Genomic DNA, 21,507 nt, shown 5'->3' on the forward strand with positions numbered 1-21,507 from the left:
GTTTTCTAAGCACAGAAGCACAACAAAGAACAAGCAAAAACAATTCTTAAAAAAAACCTGCAAGTTTTATTTAGCATATATGCGACTGATTTCCACCCTGTGGCTTCTCACTTTGATTCGCGTCTGTAGGTTCAGGAAGATGACAATGCACACTCTGCCCTCCCTGAGCCCCCCACAGCAGCTGAGCGCTGCTCCGTGCGCTCAGATCGTCAGGAACTGGATTGCCCGCATGGACTGGAACTGCTCTGCTGCAGATTCAGGAGAGAGAGGCTGGCTGAGGCGTCGTCCCAATTCCATTTCTGTGTGACGAGAAGCGGTTTGTTCCCAACGGGTGCAACAATCCCCAGCTCGCTTCCATGGTGAGTACCGATGGCACACAAATGGCAGCCTGAGGAAATCGTGTTCTGGGCTCTAAGTGGTCGGGACAGGGTCTGATTTTTTGTTTTGCATCTGTATGATGATTAGTACGACAGGGCCCTGATCGATGACATGGCAGCACAGAATTAAAAACTCCTCAATAGGATTACATCGACTTCTAGGAAAAGACAAAAGCCTAGGACCCTTCTGAAATCTATTTTTAATGCGAAGCACACGGATTGTCACTATGCTGTGCCTTCCAGCTTTTCAAAGCAGCTTACCTCTGAAGACCAGAAAACATTGATTTCTACAGAAACAACGGGCAACCCCCAGGCTAATCTCAGCACTACTGTTTAATAGGGGATCTGCCAGCGTGCCAGTCCAGCTTCAAGTGTGCTTTATTTCAGTCTAACATCCCCTCAAAATTCTTCTCACATCTCCCAACCCTGACATCTTATTTTTCCCTAAAGCTTCTCATCATTAGCAATTTCCAAGTAACATGGTATTTTTACAACATTCAAAAATGTCATGCTGGACTGTGCTAGAGAGTAATTTGCAAATATAAGCTTAGCAAAGTTTGAATTGACTTGTCCAGAGAAAAAACCTACAAGTGAACACCTACACCTGCCTACAAAGAGCTAACAAGCCCCTGGCAGCTGCCAGCATCAAAGCACAGCGGATGTTTCTAATACAGGGTAAGGATAACAATATCACCTTTTGTTCTCTCCAGCTTGTTTTCCCTGCAGTCATATTTTGCTTCTTATGATTTTTTTAGTCTCTGCATCTTCTTGGACAGCACCGAGCCCGACGACAAGGATACGAGAGTCTTTCCCTGCCGTAGGGAGAGAACCAGGAAAACAGTTAAAATAAGAACAGGGTAGTTTGAAATTCATACTTCCAATGAGAAGCAACGCCTAACAAACAGAACAAAAGTAAACAAAGCATGGTACCTCCCTGGGGACAGAAGACTTACAAACTCTCCAGGATTTACAATTCTAGCGACCAACCCCTTCAGGACGGCAGCCAAGTGTCCCATGAGGTGGTGCTGCACCAAAGAACGATCTGAGAGGTTCCAAAGAGTGAAATGCACAATATTTTGCAAAGCCGTAAAATCTTGCAAAATAACAAAAATACAATAGATGTAAACTACAGGGTAAGAGTACAAGTGTTCACTTTAAGAGCTGGAACCATCCAGGTGAGCACCTGATAACTGGATCCTCACCAGAGTTTGAACCCTTCAGGACACAGAAGGGTTTTCCCCAGAAATTTCACAGACTGAGTTTTGATACAAGTATACTTGCCAGACCCTCAGAAACATCACCCATTCTCCAGGTGTCTGGAGAGAACTGCAAATGGCTCTCACGTAGTTTGAGCTAGCTCTGTAAGGTCTCAGGGTGAATTTCACCAGATGCAACCAAACTGGGCAACTCCCAGTGGGACAGAAGGAACCCAAAGCTTGGGTTCGCAGAGCTGCAGCAAATACTGAGGAAACAAACATAACAGCGTAAAAAATAATAAACCATCCTTTTTTTTTCTCTTGCTTTTGTTTTTTTCTTATTCAGATCAGCATAGCAATTAAAGAGAAGGTGAAAAACTCACCATTACTGAACATTTCATCATCTGTAGGCTGAGCATCCTTAGCACAGAGGACTCCAAAGTTAAAATTCACCGATCCCTGGGAAATAAAACCAAATATTGTATGATAAACAATCAAACAGCAGACGTAAAAATTTGTTTCCTCTAAGGACTTTCGGGTACGTATGTACCTTTGCATACATCCAACACATTGGAACATACACTTTATACCATCTCCTGATAAGTAAAAATTTACCTTTAAACTTTGATAGTACAGCATAAAATTATGAACTTAAATTGGTGATCTGTTATTATTAAGTTGGTGCCTAAAGTTATTTCTGCTGTCAGGTTCAAAAAAACATTAATTTTTTTTACTGGAATGAGCAATTGATTTCAAAGTCATCACAAGCCCACCAAAACACAAAGCAGTATTCACTGGATGGGTCTGTGAGCTAGAAGTAGTTAGGCTTGTACTTCCCTCTTGCTCTTCCAGAACCAATAAATCCTGTCAACAAAACCAGGATCTATAGCCCACTGCTGTGAAAGATTCTACGAGGATGATGGTTTGATTTGTGTTTAGAAGTTTTGATTTGAAATGGCCAGTTCAATGGATAAAGACAGTTTAGGTAGTATTACATTGCTATTATTATTATTTCTATTATTATTTTTACTATTACTACTGCTATTGTTATCATCTGCTACTGGAAGAAACAAACCAGTAGTACCTATACTTAATTACTTTTATTTCCAGGAAATAATAAAGAAAAAGAACCAAACCAAAAAAAGTCACTTCCTACCTTTTATATCAAGGGATGAAAAATTTCTCTTGGGCTCTTCTCCAATTTATCAAGACTCATAGCACTGAAAGGCAAACAAAACAGTGCTTTATAGAAGGGCAAGTGCACATTTCAAGGCTGAACCACCAACAGATTGCAGTGACAGCAGTTACAACATGAATCCTTCCTAGAGCCTCTGTTAAATGGAATGTTCTGTGGAACTGCCGTTTCTTTCCCAAAACACTAACTTCCAACACTTCCTAATCATATTTTGTATTTTAAAACAAAAGAAGTTAGTGAGACTCTGTGCGGAGGTCAGGTTTAAATTTATTTCCTTCTAAAGCACAGAGCTCTGTTCCATCACCCTTCACTTCGGCTCTACACTGAATCGTGGTGAGCATTTGAGGAGTGCTCAATAACCAATTCTATTTCTCTCTTTTTCTAGCTCTCTCTATTCCTAAATCATTCCAGACAAGTCAAATGAAAAATGAAAAAAACAAGTTCAGCATCAAAGTCACACTTTTTCCCGTTGTCTGGTCAAGAACAGGCTCTAAATCCACTTACTGCTGCCTTCAACGATTCAGACTTGCAAAAGCATTCTTACATATTTTACAGGTTTATCATAAAACCCACAGAACGCAAGCTCTGAATTACAGGAAAAGGTACACAGGCAAATATCTAAAGGGATCACTTATTAGTAAATACATACCTTGGTAGAGATCGCACTGAGAACCTTTCTGAGGGACTCTAAGGGACGCATGTTTTCTGAGCATCCTATAAACAAGAAAAGCTAGGATATATTACAGGACATCCCCACTTTTTCTACATATTCAAATAGGATTTTTAATAAAAACAATTCAGTTAAAAAAGAAGGAAGAAAACCAAGCTAATTTTACTCAGCTGTATTTACTGCCGATTTAGAGAAAAATGCCGGGCAGCGTCGGCCGTTGCGGCACACGTCGCGCCGGCAGCAGGGCCTGCCGGGAGTTGGAGTCTCGGGCTAGTAGCCACTCATGTGCCGCGATAGCCGTTGCGTCACACGCCGCGCCGGCAGCAGGGCCTGCCGGGAGTTGTAGTCTCGGGCTGACAGCCACGGCTCCGTCCCCCGCCACCGGGAGCTGCAGTCCCTCCCGGGCATCAAACGGGTCCTTCGCCCCAGGGCGGGGAAGGACCTGAGGCAGGACCGCTCCTCCCGAATGCCCTCTCTTTTCCCCTCCAACTCTTTTTCTTTTTTTAACGCTGGTTTTCACCCCTTTCCCTTCCCTTCCCTTCCCTTCCCTTCTGCTCTCCTGCTTTCTTTCCTTTCCTTTCCTTTTTTTCCCCTTCCCTTTCCCTTTCCCTTTCCCTTTCTTTTTCTTGTATTTGTAATCTTGGTTTTCCTTCCTAGCTTTAGAATCAAAAAGCAGCAGTAGTAACTTTCAGGCTACCTGGGAGTAAAAAAAACCCCAAAACTATAATGATTGAAAGAAAACTATTTATTCCCTGGGAGCCTGAAATTTTCTACTGCTGCACATGACACAGAGCTTTTTATTCCTTCTTATATACAGTTGATATTTTATACTCGCTTTATACACCGCCCCCTGCCGTCTGCACCGGCGCTCTGCGCGCAGAGCGCTGCGGCGTCGTTCGGTTCTGTTTAAATAAACTCGGCTAAATTAGGCTTGGTTCGGCTTAGGTCTAAAATCGTTTCGGTTCGGCTTTTCGTCTAAATTCGGCTTTTCCGGCTCTTCGGCTGAACTCGGCCCGGTTGGGCTAAAGTCGGTCATATTCGGCTCTTTGTCTAAATGCGGCCAATGTCGGCTACAGTCGGCTATCGGTTACACTCGGCTATCATCGGCTCTTCGTCTCAAGTCGGCTGTGTTCAGCTACACTCGGCTCTTCGTCTCAAGTCGGCTGTGTTCGGCCACACTCGGCTCTTCGGTGAAACTCGGCTATTTTCGGCCACACTCGGCTCTTCGGTGAAACTCGGCTGTTTTCGGCTACACTCGGCTCTTCGGGGAAACTCGGCTGTTTTCGCCCACACTCGGCTCTTCGGCTCTTCGGAACAATTCGGCCCGGCTCGGCTCCCTCAGGGCGGGAAAGCGGCTGTCAGAGGACCCCGGCACAGCGAGGCGTTTCCCCACATGCCTGTCACAAACCCGCCGAAATACGCCCGCCCGCGGCGCCGCTGAGACCACAGCATGTGTCGGGTACACTTGAAACGTCACAGAAAATACCACCGGGGCCGCGCCGGGGTCGGTATTCCATGCAGGCAGTCCAGTGACACCCACCCCGGTCCTCCACTTCCCCGCCCTTTTCGCCGCCCTGTTGAGAAGGTCAATTAAAAGTCCGCGACATCCGCGACGCGCCACTCCCAAGGTGGCGGCCTCTCGGTGCAGGGCTGCAGTACCGCGCTCTGCCCACAAGGCGGCAGCACTGCCGCCCGCCCCAGCCGGGGGCGCAGCGCGCCTCGGGGCTGCGGGCAGCGAAGACGGCAAAAAAGAACAGGGGCGATCCCCGCCGAAAACTGCTCTGAAATAAATGCCCCAAAACAACCGGGAAGAGGAAAAAAAAAACTTCTGCCTCTAATCTAATAGGATAAAACAAAACAAAACCCCAACAATTTCTTAAAAAAAAAAAATTAAATATTTAAAAAAATATTTTTTTCATATTAATATTCACATTTCTATTTACAATGTATATTGATGTACACTGTCCATTTATACATTTGTTTTTATGAATACATTTCTATTCCATATTGCATATATCCCTAAAACTTCAATTTATTTTTATATGTTTATACATATTTTTACATAGTAAGTATATATTTCTGTTAGGATTTTTACTTCTGTAACACTCACAGTACTCAAAATAAAACCCCTGCCTCTACCCCATACATGGCAAATAAAACCCCCTTTCATCTCAACTGTATTTAAATTTTTTAAAAAAACATTTTTCAAATTTATATTTAAAATGTTTACTGATGTATGATCGATTTTGTATTTATATTTAGCGATTTATTTATAAATTTATATTCTATGTTACATGTGTTCCTATTACTTATATTTTTATATACTTTTATTCATATCTTTATATATTTATTGTATCTTTCTGTGTTAGGATTTTTACATCTGTAACACTTACATTATTTAATATAAAACCCCTGCCTCTACCCACATTAAAGCCAAAAAGAACCTCAGTCTTCTCAACTGTATTTAAATATTTTTTAAAATTCTGTTTTTCAGGTTCATATTCACTTTTACATTTAAAATGTATACTAATGTATACTCTTATTTGTATTCTCCATTACATCTCTTCCTATTATTTATATTTACTTAAATTTTGTGTTTATATATATATTTATATCTTGATTTTATATCTCAATATTTAGAAATATATAACAATAATATCTACATTAATATTATTTAAAATAAAAACCCTGCCTCTAAACAAATAATAAAAAAGACCCCAACCCTTTCTTTTAAAAAATATTTAAATAGGTTTTATCCTTATGTCTGATTTTTATATTCATATTTGTATTTATAATGTATATTAATGTCTATTGCTTACTTATACATTTATCTTTACCAATGTCAAGTTATAAATAAATTTATATTCTATATTACATCTGATGCTAGTAGTTACTTATATATTTTTATACATATTTTTATGCACTGATTAAATATTTCTGCGTCAAGATTTTTACTTCTCTAACACTTATAATATTCAAAATAAAACCCCTGCCTCTACTTAAATAAAAGCCAAAACATTCCCTTTCTTTTAAACTATATTTACATATTTTTATATTTATATTCCCATATAATGTTATTTATATTCTATACTACAACTCTTCATATTACTTACATATATTTATATATAAATTTATATTCATACTTTAGCAATTTCTCTTTATATATTTATTATATATTTCTATCTTAAGATCCACATTTCTATATTACTTATATTATTTAAAATAAAACTCCTGCCTCTAACCAAATAAAAACCAAGGACACCCCTTTATTTGAACCAGATTTAAAATTTAGGAAGTAAATTTATTTTTTAAAATTTAATGATATTTATATGGATATTTTTATTTATTTTATTCATAGATATTATATATATTAGAGAGAATACCTTCTAATATAATAATAGATATATATTTTCTGTATAATTTTTTTTACTTATATTTATTTAATTTAAATAAATATATACAAATATATATATACAAAAACAACCTGATAAGAGACTAAGAACTTTTTCAACAGATAACCACAGTACTAATTTCAGACTTAGAAAAATATTTAGGCGTAATCACTACCACAAAATTAACCCAAAGTAGAAAAATTACCAGAAAACCAACAAAACAAGCTAAACTCATTCCTGAGCACCATAGTCCTTCCTCACTCACAATATGCAATTAATTCTCTCCTGCCATTTACATCCCCAGCATCATCCCATACTGAGCATTCCTGGCACCAGAAGTCACTCGGAGCCAATTAACATCCAACTTTCCCTTCCTCAGGACTGTGTGCTTTCTGTGTCTTTATGCACACAAGGAGCAGCTGTCAGACCCACCTCTCAGCAGCCTAACAAGCACTCAGATGTTCTCTCCAGGTTCAGGGGTTGCTCACAGTGAGGCAGCTTTCAATCCAGTGAGGATTGCCTCGCTTCTTCCCTGGCAGTAGCCTTGCACAATTACCTCAGCTGGAAGTCAGACCCCACTCCCTGAATTCTCATCTCTGCCTTTAAGTAATGCGTTGTGTGGAAGACTGTGCAGCGGTTTCTGAAAGAAAGTGATTTCAGGAGAAATGGGAAATTCATGGTGTCCAGTTTCTCAGTTAGTTGGTGTCAGGGGTCATCTAATAACAGCACCATCAACAGTTTCAGCACTACCTCTGTGCAACCAACACTTGTTAGGACATGAAGTGCAGTGCTGTCATGGCTAAAGTGAAGAGAAGTGCTGTCATGGCTAAACGCTTTCAGGGATCAGGGAAATGGGGAGGAAGCAGGAAGGCAGGAGATCAGGAGTTTCACAGTGCCTCTCACCATAGCTCTGTGCCAAGTACTTGACACTGGCAGGGGTCTGTGCACAAATCACAAACAGGGCAGGGCTGCTGGGAACTGCCTTGAGCCGTTTGATTTTCCAGCATCAGCCTCATTCCATGGTTACGGCAATGGGAAGATGCCACCAGCTCACATCCCAGGCAGCAGACCAAGAACTCAATGTCACAACTCACTTTATCAGTTTTTTGCCCAATCACACAAAGCAAAAGCACATTGACAGTAGCTCTATCCAACCACTGTAAGCACAGGTACCTTTGGTTAAACAATGCTTGCTTATTTCAAATACAATACCTGCTTGTGAGCCTTAAACACAATGCACAGAGCTCCAGTATTAAGCCTAGAACTTCCTAATATCTTGCTAGATAAACTTTCTGTAGCTTAGGGAGTTATTCTAGGCAAGTGTTAATACACAGACCATTGTTCTATTTGTTCTTGCTTTTCCACAGTTTAAATAGTTTTTCTGCTGACCAATCTCATGGCTGCTGCTCAGCTCTGATCACAGTTCTGCTGTCTCTGAGGCCTGCCTTTTGCAGCTTTCCCAAACCCCTCTGATTTTACACATTCCCACAGTACTCAGTGCTGGATGAACCCTAGTGCAGAAACAGAGGAAGCAGGATTTAGTGAGTCTACTCACCCAAAGTACTGGGAAAGAAACTCCCTATCAGATGAGTTCTGCAGATCACAGACAGGAGGAAATGTAGTTACAATGGGTTACGCCTGAGAACTGTGCTCACATGCAGTTTCCCGGGGGGTTTTTGGCCCTGCTAGCAAACGTCACCCTTGGAAGCACATGAGCAGAAACAGATGGGTCCCCCAGTGAGCGCCTTGCTAAGATAACCCTCACAAAAAAACCATTCCATCCCCTGTGGTAAATTATAACTGCTGAACTGCCAGCTGATGGCATTGCTGCCCCAGGGCTCTGTGTTTGTAACTCTGCACATGTTGGGAGCGACAGCAGCTGAGCTGACACCTTTCTGTGGGGAAGAGCCTTCAGTTTGCACGTCCTTTTCAACCATTTCAAGCAAAGACACCGGCCCAGGGTTACAAGGAATAACAGCTGTGGAACTTCTCCTTGAAAATGCTACAGCTGAAATAAAGCTGCCAAGGTGTGCTGATATGGGCCATTCTTGTTTCTCACACAGAACCTGTCACAAAACTAAATGCTGCAACAGGAGCAGACAGCATGCCAAGCAGGCACTGCTGATCTGAAATGCATCCAAAATAACTAAACCTCCTGAGCCTGGAAATCCTGGCTTGAAATTCCATTACAATAAACTTTCCAGCACTGGCACTCTGGGATTTGGAAAGTAGAGTCTGTTCTCTTGGTCTTGTTAATTCCTTGATTTATCCTCACTTTTGTGTTCAGCCCCAAATAAGCCAGATTCTACTCAATTACAGTCTGAACTGGACAATATTTCCCTACTCAGCTGAGTGGTGTTCCATCACAGTGAAATAAAAAAAAAGGCTACAGGTCTTTTCTTTCCTTAGCTTGCTATGCCTACTTTTTTATTACTACTCCATTTTCCTAGAAACCTACTTAGACTGGGAGAATACTACCAGTTACCTGCCTATCTGTGAAAGTTATCACAAAAACCAGAAGAAATAATCCAGATTAGGACCAAAAACAGCCCCCCCAAAAATTGCCACATCTGCAGAAAAGAATTCCACCAATAAGCCTGTTCTGGTGCAGATATAGCAGGCAGAATTTTTTCCCAAGCAAAATACAGCTGGACCTTGACTGATCCTTCACATTGAAATGAAGTTGTACTTTTGTACCTGGGAAAATCACTGCCAGTCTCAGTCACAGGTGCATTGACAGAATCCTAAAAGATGCTGAGAACCAGTCCTAAATTCATTTATGACTTCAGTTCTGTTATCAGAAGGATAGCATCAGTTTTCTTTGTCCCTATCTAGTTTTCTTCCTCGATTTTCAATTTCCCAGAAGGGAAGCCCCAGACTCCCGCATTTGTCCTTTCCTTACTGGAAGCCTCCTCAGGGAAGATGAGGTATTATCAGATGTCATTTCTTCCCTTGTCCTGGGGACCCTCAAACACCACCACAGTCTGATTACTTGTTTAGAGACAAAACCATTTGAATTAGTGCTAGGAACCTTGTCCCACCTCTATTGGACCTCTATTTCTGCTTCTCTTGTATTTTTATTTCACCAGACTGCAACTTGTTCAGATTTGTTTGTCAGCAAACCTGGCATGTCAAAAAATTGTTCAACTGAGAAGCTCCATCTCAAAGTGCTTAGGCTATCAGATAACCCAGGCAATGTTTTACTCACACCCTGATAGTTAAAACTATTAAACTTGCATCCCACCTAGCATGTTGACACAGCATTACCAGGAAACAAAGTTCATTTTGTCTATACATGCAAAAATCATGAGGTGAAAGACGTGGTAGAGCATTTTGACTGATACAGCAAAGTTCTTACAACATAAAGTAGTGTGTGTGGTTTTCCTGGTTGGGTTTTTTTTTTTTTTTTTTTTTTTGTTTTTGTTGTTGCTGTATCTTTATTTTTTTTAATAATACACAAAGTTCAGTCATTTGAGAAAATCATCAAAGAGTAATTGCCACACCAGCGCTATTTAGCATGTTCCTTTCTCCTTTTTTCCCTGACTGAAACCCACATCAAGTAATTACATGCAATTAAACATATTCTTTCCAATGCTTTTGCCTTGTTTTCTTTTTTCATTTCACTACAATTACTGTGAATTCTCTTTTACTCATCAACTTGCACTTTTCAAGCAAATTTTCATGCATTTTATGCATCAAAAGGGCCAATACCTCAAAGAGGAGGATCTTTGTAGCCTGCCCTGATGGAGGGCCATTTCATCCAAATCTCATCATTTTCATCCAAATCTGTTCTGCGCCTCATCAAGGCTCTGATAATGGGCTCTACACAGCAGAAATAGTCAAATTGCAGTTTGAACCAGAGAAATGTTTTTTATTTGCTGCAAAGTAGCAATTACACGAATCTTCAGCTACACAAGGGAACCTCTCAAACAACAGTGCTGTAAATCAAGCAGTTTGTTCACTTGAGATAGGAACCTAATAAGAGAAAAATAGTCTCCAAAAGAATTCATCCCATCATTGAATTTTTAGGCTGTTTGAGATACAGACTGTGTCTGGATGCCTAAGGGGGTCTTAAGAGCTACACAGGCAGTGGTATGGTGCAAATAACAAACACATGTGAGTCAGCACTGACAGACAGAAAGGGTAGGATCCCTGTCCTTTATCAAATCACTATGGACAGGATCTTCCTTGTCTCAAATACTTTAGGAGCACAAACACTCTTCAGCCTCCATTAAATAACATGGTATTGACTCCTCTCTATGCCAAGGATTGAAGAAACATGCTACAGCCTCACCTAGAGGAGTTATAACAACTCCCAGTCCTATGCACAGGTGACCTGTCCAATTACTAACTAAAACAGATTAATAACAGAAATATAGTCAGAGACCAACAGAACTAATAAACCTTCTTCTATAGAACATCATACTTGTTTCTCATCCTCTCCATGAACCAGTCGCCACCAAAAACATATTGGGAAACCAGAGAGCCTGAAGGAAACCATTCCTCCATGCACTCCATGTTCTTAGCACTCAAAGCTCCAGGGAATTTTCCTTGAGCAGGTAAGGATATGGTGACAATGCACTTTGAGACTATTACTGCATGATGCTCCCAGGCAATCCATTCAAACAGACTGATTCACCTCAGCCCAGCTGAGCACACCACAGGAGCAGAATAACTCTGCTAGAGCTGGTTTCTGTATGGAACAGGCTGATGAGCTCCAGCCACTGTGCTGTGCCCAGTGATTCCAGCTCACCTCTCTGAATTTCTGCTGAAATGGGAGGGCAGGTTGCCAACACAGGCTGGGATTAGACAGAAGGCAGCACTGGAATCAGCTGGGGGCTCAGGACTCAGGAGCTCCCCACCTGAGAGCTCACATGTGTTTTGTTCTGCTGAAAATCCAATTTTGTCACTGGTCTGGAAAGAGGAGTGTTCTTGAATCATTTTCATCTGAGAAGCAGTTGAAAATATGTATATAAATATATAGTATTCATAGAAATATATCTTATATAGAATATATACTTTATAGATAACATTATATCTATTGTTATATATAATTATATATTTTATATATTATATATTATTAATATATATTATATCTAATTCTATATATCTAGAGCTATATCTAGAGCTATATCTAGAGCTATATCTAGAGCTATGTGTTAAACCATCCATTTTTGCCTGAACATCAGTTTCCTGTCTGAAGTTAAAATTATGAACAGTGAACATGTTATGGACAGTGGAAGCTGAAAGCCAAACTAATTTACAGATGGATCCTGAAAACTCAGCAGAGTTAGACTACTGAAGTCAAAAGGCTCCAATATTTTATTTTCTATTTTAACCTAAAAAGGATAGTCTGGTGACATTTCAGGTTCAAATTGAGGTTGGGACAACAATTACAATTGAAGAAGTAAAATGCCACAAGTTCTGTACATGACTGGAATCAACTTAGTCCACACAGCTATGAAGGGGGTGATACCAGCAGTAATCAATTCCTAATGTTATTTCCTGTGAGTACAATGAATTGTATAAACATAAATGCTCAAGAGTTAAGTTTATGTTTGGATTCTTCAAAACACAAACTTTTAGGGATTATAAAAACGCCTGGCTTTTCCTTCTTCCTCAGAGAATTCTCACCTGGTATTTTGCTTTGACAATTTATGCTTCTATTCTGAATCTGAAAATAATCATCAGTAACTCAAACGGGCATAGGAAAATACATTATTTTTTGCCAGTCAACCCATGATACCACTGCACAGTTTTGTGAGGGAAAGTTTCATTTGCCTTCCAGCCATCAGGCACTGGCAAGCATTCAAGCAAGCACATCCATTCAGATGAAGGACCGGCTTGTTGCATGACTGAGCAGCCAAATTCAATTCATACTTGGAGTGAAACTAATTAATATTTGTAAATAGAATATATACTTTATATATAGTATTATATAGATTATATAGAATTATATATTGTATGTATTATATATTATGAATATATATTATACATAATTCTATATAACATAGAGCCATACCTAGAACCGTATCCGGAAGCATACTTAATACATATGTAGTACATATACGGAACATAACATTCTGGAACGTACCTAGAACTGTATCTAGAACGGAACCCAGAACATACCTAGAACACAATCTACGACTCGTAGAGTCCAGAACATGTCTAGAACGCACATAGAACGCAAATCTAGAGCATAATACAAAGCAATCTAGAACGCAGTTTAGAGTCTAGAACGTGCCTAGAACACAATCTAGCGCCCACCTAGAACGGAATCTAGAACACACCTAGAACGCAATCTAGAACGCGCTCTAGAATGCAATCTAGAACACACCCTAGAACGCAATCTAGAACGCGCTCTAGAACGCGCTCTAGAACGCGCTCTAGAACGCGCTCTAGAACGCGCTCTGGAACGCAATCTAGAACGCGCTCTGGAACGCAATCTAGAACACACCTAGAACGCAATCTAGAACGCACTCTATGAAAAACTTAGAACGTAGCCCAGAACATGCCTAGAACGCAGTCTAGAAGGCACCTATAACGTAATCTAGACCACACCCAGACCATATTCAGTGTACGGAACTACATCTAGAACATACCTAGAACGCACCTAGAACGAGACCTAGAACTGTATCTAAAACCTACCTAGGGTCTTTTACGACAGTCGCGCTTTACAGCCGGTTTTACGACAGTCGCGCTTTATGGCACCTTTTACGACAGTCGCGCTTTACGGCACCTTTTACGACAGTCGCGCTTTACGGCCGGTTTTACGACAGTCGCGCTTTACGGCACCTTTTACGACAGTCTCGCTTTACGGCCGGTTTTACGACAGTCGCGCTTTACGGCACCTTTTACGACAGTCGCGCTTTACGGCGCCTTTTACGACAGTCGCGCTTTACGGCCGGTTTTACGACAGTCGCGCTTTACGGCCGGTTTTACGACAGTCGCGCTTTACGGCACCTTTTACGACAGTCGCGCTTTACGGCACCTTTTACGACAGTCGCGCTTTACGGCACCTTTTACGACAGTCGCGCTTTACGGCACCTTTTACGACAGTCGCGCTTTACGGCGCCTTTTACGACAGTCGCGCTTTACGGCGCCTTTTACGACAGTCGCGCTTTACGGCACCTTTTACGACAGTCGCGCTTTACGGCCGGTTTTACGACAGTCGCGCTTTACGGCACCTTTTACGACAGTCGCGCTTTACGGCACCTTTTACGACAGTCGCGCTTTACGGCACCTTTTACGACAGTCGCGCTTTACGGCACCTTTTACGACAGTCGCGCTTTACGGCCGGTTTTACGACAGTCGCGCTTTACGGCACCTTTTACGACAGTCGCGCTTTACGGCACCTTTTACGACAGTCGCGCTTTACGGCACCTTTTACGACAGTCGCGCTTTACGGCCGGTTTTACGACAGTCGCGCTTTACGACACCTTTTACGACAGTCGCGCTTTACGGCGCCTTTTACGACAGTCGCGCTTTACGGCCGGTTTTACGACAGTCGCGCTTTACGGCACCTTTTACGACAGTCGCGCTTTACGGCACCTTTTACGACAGTCGCGCTTTACGGCACCTTTTACGACAGTCGCGCTTTACGGCCGGTTTTACGACAGTCGCGCTTTACGACACCTTTTACGACAGTCGCGCTTTACGGCGCCTTTTACGACAGTCGCGCTTTACGGCCGGTTTTACGACAGTCGCGCTTTACGGCCGGTTTTACGACAGTCGCGCTTTACGGCCGGTTTTACGACAGTCGCGCTTTACGGCACCTTTTACGACAGTCGCGCTTTACGGCACCTTTTACGACAGTCGCGCTTTACGGCCGGTTTTACGACAGTCGCGCTTTACGGCACCTTTTACGACAGTCGCGCTTTACGGCACCTTTTACGACAGTCGCGCTTTACGGCACCTTTTACGACAGTCGCGCTTTACGGCCGGTTTTACGACAGTCGCGCTTTACGGCACCTTTTACGACAGTCGCGCTTTACGGCACCTTTTACGACAGTCGCGCTTTACGGCACCTTTTACGACAGTCGCGCTTTACGGCCGGTTTTACGACAGTCGCGCTTTACGGCACCTTTTACGACAGTCGCGCTTTACGGCACCTTTTACGACAGTCGCGCTTTACGGCCGGTTTTACGACAGTCGCGCTTTACGGCACCTTTTACGACAGTCGCGCTTTACGGCGCCTTTTACGACAGTCGCGCTTTACGGCCGGTTTTACGACAGTCGCGCTTTACGGCACCTTTTACGACAGTCGCGCTTTACGGCGCCTTTTACGACAGTCGCGCTTTACGGCCGGTTTTACGACAGTCGCGCTTTACGGCACCTTTTACGACAGTCGCGCTTTACGGCACCTTTTACGACAGTCGCGCTTTACGGCCGGTTTTACGACAGTCGCGCTTTACGGCGCCTTTTACGACAGTCGCGCTTTACGGCCGGTTTTACGACAGTCGCGCTTTACGGCCGGTTTTACGACAGTCGCGCTTTACGGCCGGTTTTACGACAGTCGCGCTTTACGGCACCTTTTACGACAGTCGCGCTTTACGGCACCTTTTACGACAGTCGCGCTTTACGGCCGGTTTTACGACAGTCGCGCTTTACGGCGCCTTTTACGACAGTCGCGCTTTACGGCGCCTTTTACGACAGTCGCGCTTTACGGCCGGTTTTACGACAGTCGCGCTTTACGGCGCCTTTTACGACAGTCGCGCTTTACGGCGCCTTTTACGACAGTCGCGCTTTACGGCCGGTTTTACGACAGTCGCGCTTTACGGCACCTTTTACGACAGTCGCGCTTTACGGCGCCTTTTACGACAGTCGCGCTTTACGGCCGGTTTTACGACAGTCGCGCTTTACGGCACCTTTTACGACAGTCGCGCTTTACGGCGCCTTTTACGACAGTCGCGCTTTACGGCCGGTTTTACGACAGTCGCGCTTTACGGCACCTTTTACGACAGTCGCGCTTTACGGCACCTTTTACGACAGTCGCGCTTTACGGCCGGTTTTACGACAGTCGCGCTTTACGGCGCCTTTTACGACAGTCGCGCTTTACGGCCGGTTTTACGACAGTCGCGCTTTACGGCCGGTTTTACGACAGTCGCGCTTTACGGCCGGTTTTACGACAGTCGCGCTTTACGGCACCTTTTACGACAGTCGCGCTTTACGGCACCTTTTACGACAGTCGCGCTTTACGGCCGGTTTTACGACAGTCGCGCTTTACGGCGCCTTTTACGACAGTCGCGCTTTACGGCGCCTTTTACGACAGTCGCGCTTTACGGCCGGTTTTACGACAGTCGCGCTTTACGGCGCCTTTTACGACAGTCGCGCTTTACGGCGCCTTTTACGACAGTCGCGCTTTACGGCCGGTTTTACGACAGTCGCGCTTTACGGCGCCTTTTACGACAGTCGCGCTTTACGGCACCTTTTACGACAGTCGCGCTTTACGGCACCTTTTACGACAGTCGCGCTTTACGGCCGGTTTTACGACAGTCGCGCTTTACGGCACTTTTTACGACAGTCGCGCTTTACGGCACTTTTTACGACAGTCGCGCTTTACGGCACCTTTTACGACAGTCGCGCTTTACGGCCGGTTTTACGACAGTCGCGCTTTACGGCCGGTTTTACGACAGTCGCGCTTTACGACACCTTTTACGACAGTCGCGCTTTACGGCCGGTTTTACGACAGTCGCGCTTTACGGCACCTTTTACGACAGTCGCGCTTTACGGCCGGTTTTACGACAGTCGCGCTTTACGGCCGGTTTTACGACAGTCGCGCTTTACGGCACCTTTTACGACAGTCGCGCTTTACGGCACCTTTTACGACAGTCGCGCTTTACGGCGCCTTTTACGACAGTCGCGCTTTACGGCCGGTTTTACGACAGTCGCGCTTTACGGCACCTTTTACGACAGTCGCGCTTTACGGCGCCTTTTACGACAGTCGCGCTTTACGGCCGGTTTTACGACAGTCGCGCTTTACGGCCGGTTTTACGACAGTCGCGCTTTACGGCACCTTTTACGACAGTCGCGCTTTACGGCACCTTTTACGACAGTCGCGCTTTACGGCCGGTTTTACGACAGTCGCGCTTTACGGCACCTTTTACGACAGTCGCGCTTTACGGCACCTTTTACGACAGTCGCGCTTTACGGCACCTTTTACGACAGTCGCGCTTTACGGCACCTTTTACGACAGTCGCGCTTTACGGCACCTTTTACGACAGTCGCGCTTTACGGCGCCTTTTACGACAGTCGCGCTTTACGGCACCTTTTACGACAGTCGCGCTTTACGGCACCTTTTACGACAGTCGCGCTTTACGGCACCTTTTACGACAGTCGCGCTTTACGGCACCTTTTACGACAGTCGCGCTTTACGGCACCTTTTACGACAGTCGCGCTTTACGGCCGGTTTTACGACAGTCGCGCTTTACGGCGCCTTTTACGACAGTCGCGCTTTACGGCCGGTTTTACGACAGTCGCGCTTTACGGCCGGTTTTACGACAGTCGCGCTTTACGGCCGGTTTTACGACAGTCGCGCTTTACGGCACCTTTTACGACAGTCGCGCTTTACGGCACCTTTTACGACAGTCGCGCTTTACGGCCGGTTTTACGACAGTCGCGCTTTACGGCACTTTTTACGACAGTCGCGCTTTACGGCACTTTTTACGACAGTCGCGCTTTACGGCACCTTTTACGACAGTCGCGCTTTACGGCCGGTTTTACGACAGTCGCGCTTTACGGCCGGTTTTACGACAGTCGCGCTTTACGACACCTTTTACGACAGTCGCGCTTTACGGCCGGTTTTACGACAGTCGCGCTTTACGGCACCTTTTACGACAGTCGCGCTTTACGGCACCTTTTACGACAGTCGCGCTTTACGGCCGGTTTTACGACAGTCGCGCTTTACGGCACCTTTTACGACAGTCGCGCTTTACGGCCGGTTTTACGACAGTCGCGCTTTACGGCCGGTTTTACGACAGTCGCGCTTTACGGCACCTTTTACGACAGTCGCGCTTTACGGCACCTTTTACGACAGTCGCGCTTTACGGCGCCTTTTACGACAGTCGCGCTTTACGGCCGGTTTTACGACAGTCGCGCTTTACGGCACCTTTTACGACAGTCGCGCTTTACGGCGCCTTTTACGACAGTCGCGCTTTACGGCCGGTTTTACGACAGTCGCGCTTTACGGCCGGTTTTACGACAGTCGCGCTTTACGGCACCTTTTACGACAGTCGCGCTTTACGGCACCTTTTACGACAGTCGCGCTTTACGGCCGGTTTTACGACAGTCGCGCTTTACGGCACCTTTTACGACAGTCGCGCTTTACGGCACCTTTTACGACAGTCGCGCTTTACGGCACCTTTTACGACAGTCGCGCTTTACGGCACCTTTTACGACAGTCGCGCTTTACGGCACCTTTTACGACAGTCGCGCTTTACGGCGCCTTTTACGACAGTCGCGCTTTACGGCACCTTTTACGACAGTCGCGCTTTACGGCACCTTTTACGACAGTCGCGCTTTACGGCACCTTTTACGACAGTCGCGCTTTACGGCCGGTTTTACGACAGTCGCGCTTTACGGCACCTTTTACGACAGTCGCGCTTTACGGCACCTTTTACGACAGTCGCGATTTACTACACCTTTTACGACAGTCGCGCTTTACGGCACCTTTTACGACAGTCGCGCTTTACGGCCGGTTTTACGACAGTCGCGCTTTACGGCGCCTTTTACGACAGTCGCGCTTTACGGCCGGTTTTACGACAGTCGCGCTTTACGGCCGGTTTTACGACAGTCGCGCTTTACGGCACCTTTTACGACAGTCGCGCTTTACGGCACCTTTTACGACAGTCGCGCTTTACGGCACCTTTTACGACAGTCGCGCTTTACGGCACCTTTTACGACAGTCGCGCTTTACGACGCCTTTTACGACAGTCGCGCTTTACGGCGCCTTTTACGACAGTCGCGCTTTACGGCCGGTTTTACGACAGTCGCGCTTTACGGCACCTTTTACGACAGTCGCGCTTTACGGCCGGTTTTACGACAGTCGCGCTTTACGGCACCTTTTACGACAGTCGCGCTTTACGGCACCTTTTACGACAGTCGCGCTTTACGGCACCTTTTACGACAGTCGCGCTTTACGGCCGGTTTTACGACAGTTTTTTCTTGCCCATCTTGGCGTTTTTTCTTGCCAGTCTTGGGGTGTTTGTTCCAGATTTCTTCTTGCCCATCTTGGGGGGTTTTTTTGGGTTTTTTTCTGGGTTTTTTCTTGCCCATCTTGCGGATTTTTTCTGAGGTTTTTTCTGGAGTATTCTTGCCTATCCTTGGGTTTTTTTCCGTTTTTTTTTTTTTTTTTTTTTTTCCTTGGTTTTTTAAGGGTTTTTTCTGGTCCATCTTGGTTTTTTTTCCTGGGAGTTTTCTCACCCATCTTGGGGTTTTTTCCTTGGTTTTCTGTGGGTGTTTTCTGGGTTTTTTCTTGCCCTTCTTGGGGGTTTTTTTGTGATTTTTCTGGGTTTTTTGTGGATCTTCTCCTTGCCCATCTTGTGGTTTTTTTGGGGGGGGTTTTTTTCCTTGCCCATCTTGGGATATTTTTCCCTTTTTTTTCCGGTTTTTTTTTTCTGGTTTTTCCTGGGTTTTTTCTGGTCCATGTAGCATCGTTTTTCTGGGATTCTTCTTGCCCATCCTGGGGTTTTTTCCTTGGTTTTCTGTGGGTGTTTTCTACATTTTTTTCTTGCCCATCTTGGGGGTTTTTTTTCTCGGTATTCTCACCCATATTGGGTTTTTTTTCTTGGTTTTTTGGTTCTTTTCTAGCCTATCTTGTGGTATTTTTCTGGGTTTTTACTTGGCCGGGACCAAAAAAAAAAAATCAGCCAGGGTGGAAGGCAGCTGGGGATTTTTTATTCTAAATTTAACAAGGAGTTGCAAAACCTGGAAAGCAAAAGTCACACACACAAGGTTAAATCCAGTCAGCATGCGCTCACACACACAGAGACAAGCAGACAGACACAGCCACGTGCTCTCACACATACTCCTTCCACTTACATGCTCACTGTGGCCCTTACCTGAGATGCTGAAGAACGTGCTTTGACACATCTTCTGGCTGCCGCTCCTTGAGGTAAATGGCAGATCCTGGGGAAAACAGCAGCCACGAGGACCTGTGAGACAACAGGAAGGGTCAACAGGTGGCTGACAGCTAGGACTTGTCCCCACTCTGGACTGATAAATTTTCTACCCAAAATCCCACGAAAGACAGATGAACAGTAAAGTTGTTATAACTGTTCTACCTAACTGTGACTACGTGCCAGGGCAGGGCAGCTGCGATCATAAGTGGTACAGTGTAAGTACACACAATATAAGCTGATGCATACAGTGCAAGTCCACATAGAGTGTAAGTACACACAATATAAGGCGACATGCTTACATACATGCCAATTTTTAAATCTGTCCCAGGGATTCCCAACCTGCTGCTCTCCCATCTCCAGGCCGTGGCCCCCGACTTATCTTTTGGATGATAGGTGATGGGAATCCATGTTGCACCTGAAATGAGTCTGCCTCGGAGGGCCCCATGATCACCTGTTAGCCTCTGGTCAGCTACAATAAAGAAAACCAAAACCAAAGTGTGAGTTCAGAGTTATGAGGGCCTAATCCCAGCAAGGCAGCTACTTGCCCTCTCCTGAGTGTGCCTGGCTCCTTCAGGCTCCAGCTTCATCCCGATTCCCAGGCGGTGGCCTTCATTAGTGGTGGCACCTGGGTTAGAGAAAGGCAAAGTTAAATGGCATTCCTCTGAGTGCAGTGGAGGACCTTGTATGCTGTAAGACATGGGAACGCCTCTATTTGGCTTCTGAGAAGCCTTGTGTGGGGGGGCCCTCCAATAAACACCCTTTCTCACTCTGCTGCCTGCAAACCCCCTCCCAAGAACTCCTAAACTGGATACCTGCTCACCCTCCCTCTCCCAGTCACAATCCTCAACTCACCTGAAGCCTCAGTCGCAAACGTCATCCTTGACACTGGGCAGATCCCTCTTGTGACACCATGAATCTGCTGAAAAATCTGCTGTTATGCCTAAGAGCTGAGCAATAACAACTACTTCTCTCCGCTGCTCACCTTGGCTGCTGGTATCCAGATTGACTTCCTAAAAAGAAAGACAAAGAACAGAGCTGTAACAGAGTCACCATACACACTTCTGCTGCAGAGACAAATGGGGCCTTACCTCCTTGGGGGAATCCCCTCACCTGGGATGGGGCCCTCTGGCACAGATTTAAGCCATCTGAACCTGAAAAAAAAATTAGGACAAGAGTCAAAAAGTTGCATGATAACTGAAGAGCTCCAGAGATCCTATGTCCATCTACAAATCCCATCTAGAGTCCAGGTACACCCCACATTACAAACTTCAAGTCCCTGGGATTCTCCTATTGCAGCTGGCTATGTGGCAGGGCAGAGCAGCCCCGTCCCAAATATGTGCAGACACCCGTGACACAGGACAGACCAGACGTGACAAACAAAGGACACAAGACACAGACAGAAATCTCTTGGCAAGGAAAACAGCTGCAAGGACTGAGAGAATGCAAAAGAAGATGACCGAGCTGAAACTGATGGTGAGCTGATGAGGCTCAGAGAACCCTGGAGGAAGAGGATGCTAAACTGAATTATTTCTTCCAACAACTGCAAAGATGGATGCCTA

The 21,507-nt window shown here is 44.8% G+C and overlaps 1 long non-coding RNA gene across 2 annotated transcripts; it reads right to left on the reverse strand.

The window, feature by feature from the left end:
* Nucleotides 1-43: 43 nt before the first annotated feature.
* LOC132085853 (uncharacterized) lies at nucleotides 44-3,634 on the reverse strand. 2 transcript variants are annotated; one of them, XR_009420289.1, is made up of 5 exons: nucleotides 3,418-3,623; nucleotides 2,730-2,793; nucleotides 1,957-2,032; nucleotides 1,072-1,839; nucleotides 44-477 (listed from the first exon to the last, which is right to left on the reverse strand). It is a non-coding gene; the product is annotated as an uncharacterized LOC132085853 (long non-coding RNA). The 2 variants fall into 2 exon arrangements; XR_009420288.1 differs by having other exon boundaries at nucleotides 1,072-2,032; nucleotides 3,418-3,634.
* Between the last annotated feature and the right edge of the window lie 17,873 nt (nucleotides 3,635-21,507).

The sequence above is a fragment of the Ammospiza nelsoni genome, chromosome 32 (genome assembly GCF_027579445.1).
Source record: "Ammospiza nelsoni isolate bAmmNel1 chromosome 32, bAmmNel1.pri, whole genome shotgun sequence".
In the NCBI taxonomy this organism is placed as follows: Eukaryota; Metazoa; Chordata; class Aves; order Passeriformes; family Passerellidae; genus Ammospiza; species Ammospiza nelsoni.